Here is an 18,118-nt window from a genome sequence, read left to right as displayed (position 1 = left end):
GACTAATATTCCTACACAAGGCATTTTGATGGCAGAATGTCAGCCTGAATGTCCATCCTCACTCATCTCAAGAAGACAAACAGTAACCTCTTCTCCCCTTAATCTAAAAGAAACACATTAATCTTTCCAACTTTCCCACTTCCTTACCATTTCCTGTATGTTTTGCTCTTCTACCTCTTCTGAGCAGCTACTCCTTCAATCCTGGCCTCCAAAGTTCTGCAGAAACCCTTGTACTTGGTCCCCTGCCTAGCAAACACACTCCAGTAATATTTCCTCCCTGGGTTACAATTGCAACTGGTTGTCCTGACCTGACCAAAACGATGACTAGGGGGTAGGGGTACCTTAACACTGCATCATCAAGAAAAGAATTACCCATTGAGGGCCTAGCACATTTATCTTCACGCATACAATAAGCCCTCAATATATACTTATTGAATGAGTACCTTCAATTTAAAAATGGGTTTCTTGAACAGTTGTTTCTCAATTTTGAAGATGAAACATGTTTTCTCATAGGAAGAACTTTATAAATGATGGCTAGGTTCAAAAGTCCATTTTTTAGGAGTTTAGACAATAGTGCAGCTGGACTATATATTAATAGTGCTATAACACTGTTTCATGTGGGGAAACATATAGTAAATTCCAATTAGGAAGTCAAGATGCCAAGGAACATATATCTCTTACTGACATTCTCAGCTCTGGAAAGGACCTCTCTGCCCCATGGAGGCAGTGGTAGAAGGAAGAACACTACTCTCAACTCAAGGACAGTGAGCCATAACAGGTCAAGCACGTCATGTCATATATATATGAGTGTGTGTCTGTGTGTGTGTGTGTGTTATAATTAAATCAGGTACAGGTATCCTGCTTAGAAAAGTAATAAAGCACTAAAAACACTTAATGTGTTTTAGAAAGTCTTTTTTTTTCAAAATCATTAATATCAAAATAGTTTTGAGTTAACAAACTATGATATACTGCTGATGGTAGTATAAACTAACACCAATCCCTACAGAGTTTCCAAAACACAAGTTGGCAATATTTATCAAAAGCCTTAAAATAGGCAGCCTGGGCAATATAGTAAGACCCTGTCCCTACAAAGAAATTTTTAAATTAGCCGGGTGTGGTGGTGCACATCTGTAGTCCCAGCTACTCATAAGGCTGAGGTGGGAGGATCACTTGAGGCTGCAGTGAGCTGTAATTGCACCTCTGCACTCCAGTCTGGGTGACAGAGTGAGACCCTGTCTCAAAAAAAGCCTTAAAATATACATACCTTTTGATGAGTTCATGTCCTTTGTAGGGACATGGATGAAGCTGGTAACCATCATTCTCAGCAAACTATTGCAAGGACAAAAAACCAAACACCGCATGTTCTCACTCATAGGTGGGAATTGAACAATAAGAACACTTGGACACAGGAAGCGGAACATCACACACTGGGGCCTGTTGTGGGGTGGTGGGAGGGGGGAGGGATAGCATTAGGAGATATACCTAACGTAAATGACGAGTTAATGGGTGCAGCACACCAACATGGCACATGTACATATATGTAACAAACCTGCACATTGTGCACATGTACCCTAGAACTTAAAGTATAATAAAAAAAATGCATACCTTTTAACCCAGAAATTCCAGTTCTAAGAATATATTCAAAGGGGAGGAAAGGTACAGACAACTGTACTAAGATGTATGGCTAAGGATGCTTATCACAAGGTTGTTTATGTGATTGAAAAACTGGAACCAACCTAAATATCAATACAGAATTGGTCAAATATATTATCATATCTCCATTAAAAACACATAATTGTTTGCTTAATGACATCATGTCTGTGATGAGTTAAGTGAAAAAAGAGGCTACAAACAATTGATGATAGTCCTATTTCTATTAAAAGGTTGTATAAATTTATATATACACATGAGAATGTGTATGTAAGAGAAAAATACTTTTGTTAGAAATCATACCAGATCAGTTAATAAGGTTGCTCTTTAAAAAAGAAAAAAAAAAGAAAGAAATGATACCAGAATCTTAACAGTGGCTAATCCCTGGATGGTGGAATTAAGAGTGATTTCTACTTTCTTCATTTAGTCAGCACATATTTATTGAAGTCCCATTATGTTTCAGGTACTAATCTATGTGCTGGTGATACAGCAGTGAAGAAGAGCACTGTCTCTTCTTTCCTGGGGCTCACATTCTCGTGAGGGAGATGGACAATAAGCAAACAAAGGAATGTATAAAATCAAGTAGTGAGCCAGGCACAGTGGCTCATGCCTGCAATCCCGGAACTTTGGGAGGCTGAGGCAGGAGGATCACTTGAGGTCAGGAGTTCAAGATCAGCCTGGCCAACATGGTGACACCCCGTCTCTACTGAAAACACAAAAATTAGCTGGGTATGGTGGTGTGCACCTGTAATCCCAGCTACTTGGGGGGCTGAGGCAGAAGAATCACTTGAACCGGGGAGGTGGAGGTTGCAGTGAGCTGAGATTGTGCACTGCATTCTAGCCTGGGTGACAGAGCAAGACTCTGTCTCAAAAAAAAAAAAAAAAATTGCGAAAGTCAAGTAGTGATAAATGCTGTAAGAAAAAATAAATCTCAGAAAGGAGAGATATCTAAATGTTGACTGGGACTGGGCATGGTGGCTCATGCCTATAATCCCAGCACTTTGGGAGGCCAAGGCGGGTGGATGACTTGAGGTCAGGAGATTGAGACCAGCCTGGCCAACGTGGCGAAACCCTGTCTCTACTAAAAATACAAAAATTAGCCGGGTGTGGTGGTGGACGCCTGTTGCCCCAGCTACTCAGGAGGCTGAGGCAGGAGAATCATTTGAACCTGGGAGGCAGAGGTTACAGAGGGCTGAGATTGCCCCCACTGCCTGGGCGACAGAACGAGACTGTCTCAAATAAATAAATAAATAAATATTGACTAGATTTTGTTTTTACATTGACCATTTATCAATGTTCTAATCAGAAATAAAAGTATTTTTATTTTGGAAAAATAAATGTATTTCAAGGATGCCTTTGTAGGATACATGCATCAGATCCCCTCTAAGATCTCTGAATGACAAAAATGTAAAGGGTATACTTCAGTTATTTGGAAATTCACTTCTGCAAAATACCTCATTCTTTAATGATACTCAATAAAAGATACCATAGATTTGTATAGATTACAAAAGACTATGAGCCACACTGGAAGCTCAGTTTCATGAGATTCCCAGAGGCTCACCTAAAACTGCTCTACTTAATATAGAAGAGTCTAATAAACCCCAAAAGAGTTGTTTAGTTTCAATTCTGAAACTGTAGATTTGTCACTTTGTTGAGATCACTTTATGGCGATAAAAAAAAGCCTTATTACCTTCTGCAAATGCATATAATGAGCCAAGTCTTTCCTTAGTTCTCTGAGACCGTAAAGTTTTGAGACAAAAGAGTCTGGAGATAAAGGCAAAAAAGGATCTACAGTTGAAACCACAGAAACACTTTATAAGGAGAATATTGCAGAAGTCCAAAGAAATAAATTTCTAAGTGCAGCCTCCACTGATTAATAATAAAAATGTATATGTGAATTTGAAAGCCTGGACATTACAGACCCTCCTCCCCCCATCAGGAGGCTAAGGTCATGGGTACTGATGATGGCTTTTTGCTGAGCTATTTTTACTCTGTACTAGCCTTCCTTTCTTAATGAACAAACTGCATTCGGAAAACTGTGGAGCAGAGTTAGTGGCATACCTAATGACTCCAAAGAACAAGTGACTCCCACAGAGATGAAGTCTATAACCCTGGCTTCATTAGCACCATTTAATCAGCAAAACCAAAAAGGTACCAGGTAGGTTTATACTACCAACCCTATACACGCTAGCATTTGACTCATGTTGGTGAAGACTGTAATACTCAGTATATGTGGTGTATGTTGGTAAACCATCTTGGTGATTACTCAAAGTTATCTTTCCTCTTAGGAAAGAATATAATCAATCTTGCCAATACTTTTTTTTAAAGCAGTTAACATATTGGGAGAAAATTTATTTTGCATTAATTTTTATAGCTGAAATATTTATATGGTATGATTACAAAGTAGTATACTAATGTATTTTTCAGAATACTTAGACTTTTCATAACATTCTTATTTTTCATATATTTTCTCTTTTCATCCCAAGGTCCAAAGAACAATTTTCAGCACGAAGGAAGAAAACATTCCATAAATATAGTCTAGATCTACATCCCCACCCATACCCAACCCTTCAATTCCTTTCATGTCCTATTTTAAAGACTTAGACTGGCTGGGCGTGGTGGCTCATGCCTGTAATTCCAGCACTTTGGGAGGCCGAGGCAGGTGGATCACCTGAGGTCTGGAGTTCGAGACCAGCCTGGCCAACATGGCGAAACCCCATCTCTACCCAAAATACAAAAATTAGCTGGGCATGGTGGTGCATGCCTGCAGTCTGAGCTACTCAGGAGGCTGAGGCAGGGAATCACTTGAACCCAGGAGGCAGAAGTTGCAGTGAGCCGAGATCATGCCACTGCACTCCAGCCTAGGCGACAGAGCAAGACTGTCTCAAAAAATAAACAAAGACTTAGGCCAATAAAGGTGAAACTCTGGCAACATTCTCTCTTATTCAAAGCTGAATCACTGTCAGGACAGATAAAGATGAAAAATTATGTACTGGAAATGTATGGGAGATCAGCTTCTGGAAAGGAGTTTTTAAGAAAGGAAACAGTAATTTAAAATCGTCAAAGACAACTGTTTAGCCAGGTATTTTATACAGATAAAGGGGAACGAATTCACAGAAGGCCCATATCATTTCACACCCTTGAGAATTTTCAACTGGCAGGTTTCAAGTGATTTGTAATCATAAGCAAGCAGAATCCCAAATATTGATGGCTAGGAAAAATATACTAAATTGCTAGGAATAAAATAAATTGTGTGCTAATTCAAACATACACTTCTTGAACAGAAATCAAGACAAATAACTATCAACAACAATATTTACTATTTATGGAATTTAAATATTTACTATTTCTGTAAATTCATCATAATTTGCAGGAAGTTTCCCTTTCCAGAATCTATTTCTCAGTTCTGTGGTTGTGCTTTCTTAGTTAGAAATCACTAAGATGAACTTTGTCATCTCACAAAACTGAGACTAATAAAAATAGGTTGAAATCTTTAGAAACCAGGTTCTGGTAGAATAAAAAAAGTGCAGTACTTAAAAGGGAGTTATTTCCCCCCGCCCCCATTTTAGACAGGAAATTTTCACAAAGTAGATGCTTCCCTTCAGTTAGTTTGCTTTTAAAGGGGATTCATCTTTTTAATTCTGAAAAAATTGTAGGGAGTCAAGCTATAATCAAATTCTAAATTTTGGTTTAGTATATTCTGTTGTAGCTGTGATATAAATTGTTAAAACACCTCCTGACTATCTGCCTTTTTTCTTTTGATGAAGGCTGCATACACATACACGCAAAACATAAACTTAAATGATGAAGGCTGTGCACACATACACACAAAAACATAAACCTAAATAAGACATAGGCTGAACTTATTAACATCCTCTGTCTAAAAACTATTTCTGTCTAATGTTTTATCACTGACAACACCTTCTTTTGAAAGTGGTATGAATACGAATGTAGGAAATTAACTGTGGACGTAACAGCACACACAAAAAAGGTAAACAGGATCTGTCTTAAAAAACAAAGAAAGAAAGAAAAAAAAAAGAAAAAGGTAAACACATTAAACTAGGAATTATCATACTTTGGCATCCCTGAAACAAATTGTATCTGGCCAGGTACTTTCTAATTAGTTTCCTCAACATGTACACACAACAGTAAATCTGATGGACATGGCTAGATTAATCTGAAAAGCTTAACATCATAATTATGAGTCAGGTTCCTAAAGAGTGGAAAGAGCATGGGCAGTATAAAATGACAAATGGAGAGCCAAAATTGCCAATTTATACTAATAGAGGGAAAAAATTGTGCATGGGGAGAAGGAAAGCTCGTTTGCCTAGTCAGAATCTAGGGTGCAGATGAAAATATAGCAGAAAATAACAACAACATATCTTTACATTCATATAGCGCATTTGTTTACCAATAAGTCTTTCATAAATTATGTCATCTGAGACAGCAGATACATTCATTAGATCATGCAGTCATTCAATATACGTTGAAAAGACCACCTTTGGCATCAGACAGACTTGGATTTGAATCCAAATTCTGTTGCTTACTGTTGTATACCTTCAGCAAATTGTTTGGTCTCTTCTGATGCTCAGTTTCCTCGTCTGAAAAATACAGATAACTCTTACTCATGGGACTGCTGACTGGTGTATATGAGATAACATGTGTAAAGTGCTTGCACATAATTCCATTTTCACCTTACTAATATGGCTAAGTGCATGTATCTTTTAGGCTCTGCATTAGTCCCAGTTGGGGATTAAAAGGTAAATGAATATAACACAGGCTTTAAGGAGTTCAGGGATGCATGGTATTCTGGTGCCCTAAAAGACGAAGGAAAGGAAATCACGGAAGTCTTCACAGAAGAGATGCTTTAACTGTGTCTTTCTTCACGCTCCCCAAATGTAAGAAATAAATGTCAAATGGAGAAAAACAGAAAATATAGATAAGCAAATATAAAAAATAAACAACCAATTGGTCTATCACTGAGAAATAACGAAGGCTAACATGTTGAGGGTTGTGTGTGTGGGGGGGTTGGGTGTGTGTATCTAAGTCTAGGAGGGTATTATATGTGTGTATACATATAAACACACATTTTTTTGAGACAGGATCTCACTCTGTTGCCCAGGCTGGAGTGCAATGGCACAGTAATAGCTCACTGTGGCCTCGACTTCCTAGGCTCAAGCAATCCTCTCACCTCAGCCTCCTGAGTAGCTGGGACTCAAGGCATGCACCACATGCCCAGCTAATTTTTTATTTTTTGTAGAAATGAGGTCTCCCTACATTGCCCAGGCTGGTCTGAAACTCCCGGCCTCAAGCAACCCTCCCGCCTGGTCCTCCCAAAGTGTTGGGATTACAGGCATGAGCCACCACACCCAAGAACACACACATTTTTAACAAAAATGATATACTATTCTATTTTACAGCATGTTTCTTTTCATTTAATACTATATAATAAACATTTTTCTATGACAATAAATATTAATATATAACAATAGCTAATACTTTTGGCTGAGCACAGTGACTCACGCCTGTAATCCCAGCACTTTGACAGGCCAAAGCAGGAGGACTTCTTGAGGCCAGGAGTTCAAGATCAGCCTGAGCAACACAGCGAGACCCCGTCTCTGCAAAAAATTTAAAAACTAAAAAATAAATAAAACATAATAGCTAATATTTTATTTTTATTTTTATTTTTTGAGGCAGAATCTAGCTCTGTTGCCCAGACTAGAGTGCAGTAGCATGATCTCAGCTCACCACACCCTCCACCTCCTGGGTTCAAGTGATTCTCCTGCCTCAGTCTCCCAAGTAGCTAGGATTACAGGTGCCCACCACCAAACCTGGCTAATTTTTATATATTTTTTAGTAGAGACAGGGTTTCACCATGTTGGCCAGGCTGGTGTCGAACTCCTGACCTCAAGTGATCCATCCACCTCGGGCTCCCAAAGTGCTGGGATTACAGGCGTGAGGCACTGCGCCTGGCCTAGCTAATACTTCTAAGTAATTAAATGTTCACAGAAACCTGATGGGATAGATACAATTACTATCCCTGTTTTATAGATGAAAAAATTGAGATACAGACAGGGTAAGGGACTTTCCCAATGTCACACAGTTAGTAAGTGACAGATTTGAAATTTGATCCCAGTAAGCCTGGTCCAATGTCTGTGCTTTTAACCACTAATATATATGCCATAATTTTAAAAGGCTGACTAGAAGTCCACTACATGAACGTATCATAATTTCACCCATCCACTATTGTTAGGTAAACTGGGTCTTAAAGATTGAGTAGGAGTTCTCCAGAAAAATGGAAATAAATTTCAGACAAAAGAGCTATGAATAAAGTTACAGAGTTGTCAAACAGCATGGCATATTTAAGGACTACCACTGGTATGGCTGAGGCATAGGGCATGAATGGTAACAACAAGGAGATTGTAAAGGTAAGTAAGGTCAGATCATGAAGGACAAATTTGATAGGGCAAAGCCTGGAGTTAGGAGGACCAGTTAAAATGTTATTACCCAACAATGGAATATTATTCAGCCATAAAAAGGAATGAAATTCTCACACATACTACAACATGGATGAAACTTTGAGACATTATGCTAGGTAAAATAAGCCAGACACAAAAGGGCAAATATTGTATTATTCCATTTATTAAAAGTACCTAGAAATGCTTATATACTGTTGGTGGGAATGTAAATTAGTTCAGCCATGGTGGAAAGCAGTTTGGAAATTTCTCAAAGAACTTAAAACAGAACTCAATTCAACCCAGTAATCCCATTACTGAGTATAAATCCAAAAGAAAATAAATTGTCCTACCAAAAAGAGACATGCACTTGTATGTTTATTGCAGCATTATTCACAATAATAAAGACATAGAATCAACCTAGGTGCCCGTCAATGGTGGACTGGATAAAGAAAACGTGGTACATATACACCATGGAATACTATGCAGCCATTAAAAAAAGAACAAAATCATGTCCTTCGCAGCAACACAGAATCAGCTGGAGGCCATTATCCTAAGCAAACTAACACAGACCAGAAAACCAAATACCACATGTTCTCACTTATAAGTGGTAGCTAAACAATGGGTACTCGGCCGGGCGTGGTGGCTCACGCCTGTAATCCCAGCACTTTGGGAGGCCGAGGTGGGAGGATCACAAGGTCAGGGGATCGAGACCATCCTGGCTAACATGGTGACACCCCGTCTCTACTAAAAATACAAAAAAAATTAGCCAGGCGTGGTGGCGGGCACCTGTAGTCCCAGCTACTTGGGAGGCTGAGACAGGAGAATGGTGTGAACCCAGGAGGCAGAGCTTGCAGTGAGCCAAGATCGCACCACTGCCCTCCAGCCTGGGCGACAGAGTGAGACTCTGTCTCAAAAAAAAAAAAAAATGGATACTCATAGACATAAAGATGGCAACAACAGATACTGGGGACTACTGGGTGGGGAGGGAGTGGGGCAAGGGTTGAAAAATTATTGTGCACTCTGCTCAGTACCTGATTGCCAGGATCAATTGTACCCCAACCTCAGCATCATGCAATATACCCAGGTAACAAACCTGCACATGTACCCTCTGAATCAAAAACAAATCTTGAAATTATTTTTCAAAAAGTACCTAGAATAGGTAAATTCATAGAGACAGAAAGTAGAATGAGGTTACCAGGGGGTGAGAGAAGGCAGAATGAGAAGCTATTATTTAATGGGTACAGAGTTTCAGTTTGGGATGATGAAAAAAATCTGGACATGCATAACAGTGATGATTGTACAACACTGAGAATGCACTCAATGCCACTGACTTGTACCTTTAAAAATGGTTAAAATGGGGCCGGGCACAGTGGCTCACGCCTGTAATCCCAGCACTTTGGGAGGCCAAAGAGGGTGGATCATTTGAGGTCAGGAGCTCGACACCAGCCTGGCCAACATGGTGAAACCCCATCTCCACTAAAAATACAAAAATTAGCCAGGGGTGGCATGTGCCTGTAATCTCAGCTACTCAGGGGGCTGAGGCAGGAGAATTGCTTGAGCCTGGGAGGTGGAGGCTGCAGTGAGCAGAGATCACACCATTGCACTCCATCCTGGGCGACAAAGTGAGACTTTGTCTCAAAAAAAAAAAAAAAAAAAAAAGGTTAAAATGGTGAATATTATATTATGCATATTTTACCACAATTTTTTTTAACAGGCTGCTGCCCAAAAGGGAAGTGATTAGGAACTGAATGGAGATAGAGAGGGCAGGACCAACTTAAGAAATTTTAAAAACTAGACAACAAATTTGGTGACTGAATGTGGAGGTGAGGAAAAAGTAGCTCTTAGGTTTCTGGGTAGATAGGAGTGGCATTATTAGTTTCCTCTTATAGGTAAGGAAACAAAGTCCCCAGATCACAAAGTAACTTGTCCAAAGTCACAGTTTGTTAATAGCAGAAAGAACTGAGATGCCAGACATCTGATTCGAATTCAGTATTCTTTCCACAACATAATACATCCAAAAAGAATATTATATTTGTGTAGTATTCTTTAATTCATGAAGTTTTTGCATACATTATTCCACTTGATACTGATAAAAACCTATGAATTAGATGAGGCAGGTATTATCATTTTCTTGATGAGTATACTTAAATAGAATAAGAAAATTTATGCAACTCCTTGAAATCCTTAGACAAAGATGTAAATTGTATCTGTTGGACTAAAGGGGAGCCTTAAAGTGGGAAGCAAAGAGATTCAAATGACAAACGTGTTGGGACTATCACGGCTGCTGGATGTAGTAGGTATTGAAGGGAATACAGGACTAGAAATAGAAATGGTTTGGGTAGTTTCCAGGGCTGCCACATTGTGTAATTCCATGTCATAATTTTTACAGACTGTGGCTGCTGCCCACTAGATTTGTATAATGCAACAGCCATGGATGAAATAAGGTAGGAGTCTCAAACCTGCAAATCAGGATCTACTGGTAGATCTAGACACCTCACCTCCTATAAAGCTCCATGCTGGCTCCCCATAAATGTCTTCTCTCTGCTACATGTCTCAGCTAAGATTCCTAGTGTGAAAGGAAGAACAGCACAGCCAGCAACTACTTCTCAGGAACTACACTGTCAGTATCTGCCCTGATCTCATGACTCTGAGATTAAAAGAAGCTCCTCCTTATAACAAGGTTGGACATCACCATAATAAAAGATTGGGAGGAGACAAAGGTAGTCTGGTATGATCATTTCTACTTTTCTGGTGGAAAAAATTTCTTAAAAGCACCTGAATAAGCAGCTATGCATGATGGCTCATGCCTGTGTACTCCTAGCACTTTGGGGAGGCTGAGGCAGGAGAATCACTTGAACCCAGGAGTTCAAGACCAGCCTGGGCAACAAAGTAAGATCCCGTCTCTACAAAAAAAATTTTAAAAATTAGCCAGGCATGGTGGCACATGCCTGTGGTCCTATCTACTTGGAATGCTGAAGTAGGAGGATTGCTTGAGCCCAGGAGGTTGAGGCTGCAGTGAGCTGTGATCGTGCCACTGCACTCCAGCCTAGGCAATAAAGCCAGACCCTGTCTCAAAAAAAAAAAAAAAAAATGCCTGAACAATACTGTCAAATGTTCTCAGAGCATTACTATACTTACATTAAATCCAAAGGTAACAAGAAAAAATAAAGGTCATAACAGGTATTCATTTGGCAATCCATTCATGCTTTAAGCCATGTTAAGAGAGTACTAACACAGGTTACAAACAATACTTACTACATAAGCTTCTGACCAAGTTGAGTTTAGGTAAAATACAAAACTGGGACACAACTGGTCTAGCCAGATGCTTCAAATATAGAAGACAATCTAAAATTGACCAGATGCTTCAAATGTAGAACATAACCTAAGCCAAACATTGGTAGCTCTCAGATGCCCAAGTCAAATAGCTGCAATTTAGTTTCTCTTTCTCATATTTAGACAAGGAAAAAACACACTACCATTAAACGCAACTAGAAACAAAAGACAGGCAAATGTATTGTTTTGCTTGAAGACATTTCTGATGACATTCTACCAACTATCACAGAATGTATTTATTTCTCTTTCCTTGACTAACCTCCTTTTATTTCTCCCAACCTTTCCTTGGACTTCCTACTGGCACTTCATGTGGACACTGCTTAACTGATACAAGGGTTACTGACCCCAATCACTCTGTAAATATCATTTTATTGCCTATAGAGTTGTGTCACTGAGAAAACTTACTATAAAATTCTAAACTTAAACAAATTAGAGTAGAGATGAGATCAAACAAAGGCAGTATGACCCCAAAGCCCCAAACCCTCTCCAGAACAGTGTATCCAAAGGACTTTTAGACAGACTTAAATAGTTCTTCAAAGCATTCAAAAGATGGTCTGCATCTATCACTTGCAATGCTCCTCCCCAACATAAAATCTCTACTACAATCAAGCAAGTCCCTTCACTGATTGCCATACAGTCCATGCTCTTATCATTTATTTCTATGACTTTGTTTAGAACTGGTCCCCTCACCTAGAATGTTTTCTTGCACATATTTAAGTTCTATTACTTCACTAGTCTGTAAACTCCACAGAAGCAGGACCATATCTGCTCTGTTCACTATCATACCACCAGTGAACATGATGGCTACTCAGTAAATCACTGTTGAGTAAGTAAATGAACTGAAGTCCCACCTCCTTCATGAAAAATCATGTCAAATACTCCTAGCCACTTTCTTTTTAAATTCGAATACCCTGGAATCAGTTTCATAGTTTAGTAGTACCTAATTTCTCTCTGCTTGGTATTAAACTTCTTTCTCTTGCTAGACATTGGAACATATGCCTTATGCTTCTTTGTATAGCTCACAGTAAACACTGAATATGCAATAAGCACACAATAAAAATGTACTAATCAAAGTGCTGACATGCTTTGTAAAAATTCAACTTACACACAACTTTGTAAGAATGCAGCTATTTGCAGAGTGGGTTAGACATACATAAGGCCTTTTCCCTTGCTTACACTGTATCACAACTTATTCAGTACAAGTATGTTCAGCATTTGACAATTAGGGAATGTGGAAAATCTCGATGGCCTAGAGTCTGTGGCTCACTAATTACAGAAGCAGATTGTTATGAGTTTTCTTGATAGGGAAATAGAATGAGCACATCACAGTGATTTGATTTGCCAGCTGTAATAATGAGCTTTAAGATGCCATGTTAGCATATGTAGGTGTACTGTAGGCTACCGGGGGACCCTCTCAATCTGAGTTTTCCATTTTCTTTCTCTTTTTTTTTTTTTTTTGAGACAGGGTCTCACTCTGTCGCCCAGGCTGGAGTGCAGTGACATGATCTCAGCTCACTGCAGCCTCAACCTCCCAGGCTCAAGCAATCCCCCTACTTTAGCCTCCCCAGTAGCTGGGACTATGGGCGCACGCCACCACACCTGGCTATTTTTTGTAATTTTTGTAGAGATGGGGTTTCAACTTGTTGCCCAGGCTGGTCTGGAACTCCTGAGTTCAAGCAATCTACCCATCTCAGCCTCCCAAAGTGCTGAGATTACAGGCGTGAGCCACCGCACTGGCCAATTTTCTATGGTGTAACTTAGAAATTAAGTATTGTGCCAGGTGCGGTGGCAGGGCCGGGAGTGGTAGCTCAAACCTGTAATCCCAGCACTTTGGGAGGCCGAAGCGGGCAGATCACTTGAGGCCAGGAGTTTGAGACCAGGCTGGCCAACATGGTGAAACCCTGTCTCTACTAAAAATAAATAAATTAGCTGGGTGTGGTGGTACACACCTGTAACCCCAGCTACTCGGGGGGCTGAGGCATGAGAATCGCTTGAACCCTGGAGGCAGAGGTTGCAGTGAGCCGAGATCATGCCATTGCAACTCCAGCCTGGGCTACGGAGCAAGACTCTGTCTCCAAAAAAATTTTTTTTAAAGAATTTAAATATTGCTTGCAAGTATTGATTGATAAGTACGTTGATCCTGTAGTCTACTAAATTTGTAGTACAGCAAAACTATAATTTATAATTTTATTATATAGGATGCTAAAATTACTTTTACAGTAAATAATATATTAAAATATTAAAGGTAACTACATTTTATTGTATGTTTACTATCTGCCAGACACTGTACATGTATTAGATCATTAACAATCCTGTGAGACAGGTACTGTTATTGTCCCCATTTTAGAAATTTGAAGGAACTGAGGCACAGAGGAGTATGAAATCTGCCCAGGGTCATACAAGTAGTAAGCAGAGGGGCTGGGATCCCACCTAGACAGTCTAGCACCTGGACTGAGCCAGACATGACAGGCTTTTTTTTTTCCAGACAAGACAGGGTCTCACTCTGTCACTCTCTCATCCAGGCTGGAGTGCAGTGGTGTGATCTCAGCTCACTGCAGCCTCAACCTTCCAGGCTCAAGCGATCCTTCCACTTCAGCCTCCTGAGTAGCTGGGACTACAGGCACGTGCCAACACACTCAGCTAATTTTTGTATTTTTTGTAGAGGCAGGGTTTCCCTATGTTGCCCAGGCTGGTCTTGAACGCCTGGGCTCAAGCAATCCGCCTGCCATGGCCTCCCAAACTGCTGGGATTACAGGCGTGAGCGACTGTGCCCCACCTAGCCTCCACTCTTAATCCTACATTATACTGTCTCTCCAAAACAACATATCACAATACAATGGTGAAGTTAAGATACCTTGAAGCATCAAGAGAATAATATCTAATACTCCAGAAAATGTTCAAAGATATTACTGTCAAGATGAAAAAACAAACATAGACCATTTCACTCCAGCCTAGGTGACAGAGCCAGACTCCATCTCAAAAATAAATAAACGAAAATAAACATTAGGTGTTTTAGTATATCTAAATATACATTTAGCATATCTTTTCTTTCTAGGAGAATCTGAGAATACAATTAAGACACCATTTTTAACACTAGGTGTTTTAATGCCTGGTGCAGTGGCTCATGCCTGTAATCCCAGCACTTTGGGAGGCTGAGGCAGGTGGATCACTTGAGGTCAGTCAGGAGTTCAATACCAGCCTGACCAACATGGCAAAACCCCTTCTCTACCAAAAATACAAAAACTAACCAAGTGTGGTGGCACACACCTGTAGTCCCCGCTACGTGGGAGACTGAAGCAAGAGAATCACTAGAACCCAGGAGGCGGAGGTTGCAGTGAGCCGAGATCACACCACTGCACAGCACGATGCTGTCTCTACAAAAAATTTAAAAATTAGCTGGGAGTGGTAGCACACACCTATAGTCCCAGCTACTCAGGAGGCTGAGGTAGGAGGATCGCTTGAGCCTGTGAGATCGAGGCTGCAGTGAGCTATGATGGCTCCACTGCACTCCAGCCTGGGTGACAGAGCAAGACCCCATCTCTTAAAAATAATATTAAAAATAATAATAATTAATTAATAAATAAGTAGCTAGGCATGGTGGCATGCACCTGTGGTTCCAGCTACTTGAGAGGCCAGAGGATCATTTGAGCCCAGGAGATTAAGGCTGCAGTGAGCTACGATTGTGCCACGGCATCCTAGCCTGGGCCACAGAGCGAGGCCCTGTCTCTAAAAATAAATAAATACATAAATAATAACAATAACATCTTTTAAAATAAAAATAAAATAAAATAAGGTTAATGGCCAGTCTAAAACAATATCCCTACAGTGTGAAATAACACATTTATTTCAACTGGTAAATTGTTAAAAATGCACTCATGATTATAGGTCTGAAAAACTGGACTTCTACACCAGAGATTAATGGTAAAAATAAGTAAAACTCTTTTTTCATCCTTGAGACATAGCTGTATAATTCTAAATGTGAACAGAAAATATGGTACAAAGTACACATAACTGGCTCAAAATGGGGTATTTTACCCTCATTTCCTTCAAGGAAAGAGTTATCTGTGAAAACTGATGTAGTCTACCAATATCTCATACATTTGGGCACATAAAGATTAGGAAATCACTTCAATTTGCAAACAGTGCTGGAAAAAGTAAGAACATTTTATAAAATCAGAAACACAGGACTCTTTTACTTTAATGAAACATATTCTAAAGGAATTTTGATATTTTTCCTGCCAAACTATCTCAGCAAGTTAAGTAAGCAAGTAATATCACATTGAATCAACCTGAAGACTGAGATTTAAGAGGGAAAAACATGATTGCTGGGATGGTAGACTGAACTAAAATACGCTGCCTAACCATTGCCTATCACTCATCTGTCCTCCAGCCTCCCAACACTCTTGGCCCGGCCCCATGTTGAGCTATATCCTAAGAAATATTGTTGTCTAAAAACAAAACACTAAAACCTGAACTGCCCTTTAACAAAGATGAATAGAAGGAATTTTGAGACAAAACTCCCAAATACTATTCTCATCTATGCTAGTGCTTCTTTGAGTTGAGACAAAAATCTCCCCTTGCAATTTACTTTCCCAACTGGCAAATGAAGATTATTTTCACTCATCAGGATGTCCAAAGTCTTGATCAATAAAGTTTGCCAAGAGCTTTTAAATATATAGATAAAAGGAGTTATAACAAGGAATTTATTTTTTTTTAATGTATTTCCTTTAGCGCCCTCACAGAAGTGAAGGTTGTAGTGTGTTAGCTGGGGTTATTTTTGCACTCTTTTCTCTCTCTCTCGTTTTGTAAGCAAATTTTACTGCTTCTGCAAGCAGTTTTCAAAGAAAATCAACCTTCTGCTTTAGAGAACAGAGATGTTAACCTATCCTTTGGAGGGATTAGTGTTTAACCTTATCTTGAGGGCAGGAATCAAGATCTTTCTAAGGCTGTGATTGGAATAGAATAGTTCCTATCAAGTTAAGAAGACCAATAGAGAGAAATCAATTTAGAGGAAAAAAGGAAAAGCGGAAATTCCTTGGGGAAAACCTGGAACAGTTGCTCACTTCAGAAAATGTTATTCATTCCCAACAATTTTTAAAATGATTCCAAATTATATTTAAGGCACAACACTCAATCAGAATTAAAGTATAGCAAGTTTTACATTTTTTCTCTTTTAGATTTGAGTTTACATCAGAATTAAGCCTCATATATTAACATTGCTTTTGTCATTTCCATGTATTTTTTTTCTCGATATAAGCTTTTTTATTGGCTGGAGGGCAGTTGGATATGTTTGTGAGCTGACTAGTTTTGTATTCTATATTTTTTCTAATTTTAATCAGTGACATCTTGGAAGATGTGGCTGTTAGAAATAGGGATATTGACATACAGTGTGTTACTGGATGTCGGGCAACTTTACAGATCCCCACGGCTTTGCTCACATTATTTCTTCTATCTATCAGTCCAGATAGATGTCTTCCTCTTCCTCCATTCCTGCAAAGCTAAATCCTATCTATTTTTCAAAGCCCAGTTCACATGCTCCTTTCCCTGCACTCTCATAACACTTCCTGTTTCTAATATATAATGTTAGTGAGATTTTTTGAATGTTTAGGTAATCGTGTATCTTTCTTTCCTACTACATTGAGACCCTCAAGTACAAAAAAAACTCTCATGTCATGACCTTAGACACAAGAAAATGTTAAATATAATAAAATGCCAGTTCAAAAATAACCATTAAAAAGGATGTGATAAGCAACCTAGTAATTCAGTGAGTGGGGCTGCTAGAAACCATTGTCTTCATAGCTGAATTCAACTGACTCAATTCGGACTCAATTGTATGTAAACTGTTTATTTTTTTTTTCCTTCTTTTTTGCAGACAGTTTCGCTCTTGTAGCCCAGGCTGGAGTGCAGTGGCGCGATCTCGGCTCACTGCAACGTCCGCCTCCCAGGTTCAAGCGATCCTCCTGCCTCAGTCTCCCGAGTAGCTGGGATTACAGGCGCCCGCCACCACGCCCAGCTAATTTTTGTATTTTTAGTAGAGACAGGGTTTCGCCATGATGGCCAGGCTGGTCTCGATCTCCTGACCTCAGGTGATCCACCCTCCTCGGCCTCCCAAAGTGTTGGTATTACAGGCGTGTGAGACACCGCGCCCAGCCTATTGTAAGTAAACTCTTTTGAGGCCAGGAACTGTCTTATTTCTTGTGCATCACCCCCTCCCCGCCCCTCTGCACCCAGCAAAAAAAAAAAAAAAAAAATTAATAACCTCAGTATCATCTAATTCAATGTTTTGCACATATTCTCAATACAAAGCCATACTATTGTAGATAAAGGGTCTGTGATTAAAATAAAGATCAGATCCTGGACAAACGCTGAATTGTGAAACGATAAGTGTTTGTGCTTAAGATAATCTCAACGTCTACAACGAAGAAAAGTGTCAAAGATAAGATGCCACAGGGTTGGACAATGGACAGGAACTTTACTGGAAAGGGGGCACAATGAACAAAACTAAGCGGAAACAAGAATGTTCTCTCAGTTTACCTTACGCTCCCAGAGCAAGACAAGAAGCCAAATATCTATTTTTCAATTATTATTTCATCAATTATGGTCATTTTAGTAACCTTAGCTTCCAAAGTATAAAGAGGTGTCACTAAGCAAAGACCCCAGTCCATGTGACTTCCAAT

General features: G+C 39.5%; 1 protein-coding gene and 1 pseudogene across 8 annotated transcripts in view; both read right to left on the bottom strand.

The window, feature by feature from the left end:
• Positions 1 to 18,118, bottom strand: part of ATP7A (ATPase copper transporting alpha) — a 135,912-nt gene that overhangs the window by 117,250 nt on the left and 544 nt on the right. The window lies entirely within an intron of this gene.
• LOC129476339 (renal cancer differentiation gene 1 protein-like) overlaps positions 1 to 18,118 on the bottom strand; it is a 55,447-nt pseudogene that overhangs the window by 37,278 nt on the left and 51 nt on the right.

This window comes from Symphalangus syndactylus, chromosome X (genome assembly GCF_028878055.3).
Source record: "Symphalangus syndactylus isolate Jambi chromosome X, NHGRI_mSymSyn1-v2.1_pri, whole genome shotgun sequence".
NCBI classification, from domain to species: Eukaryota; Metazoa; Chordata; class Mammalia; order Primates; family Hylobatidae; genus Symphalangus; species Symphalangus syndactylus.
This window is presented reverse-complemented; position numbering and strand designations above follow the sequence as displayed.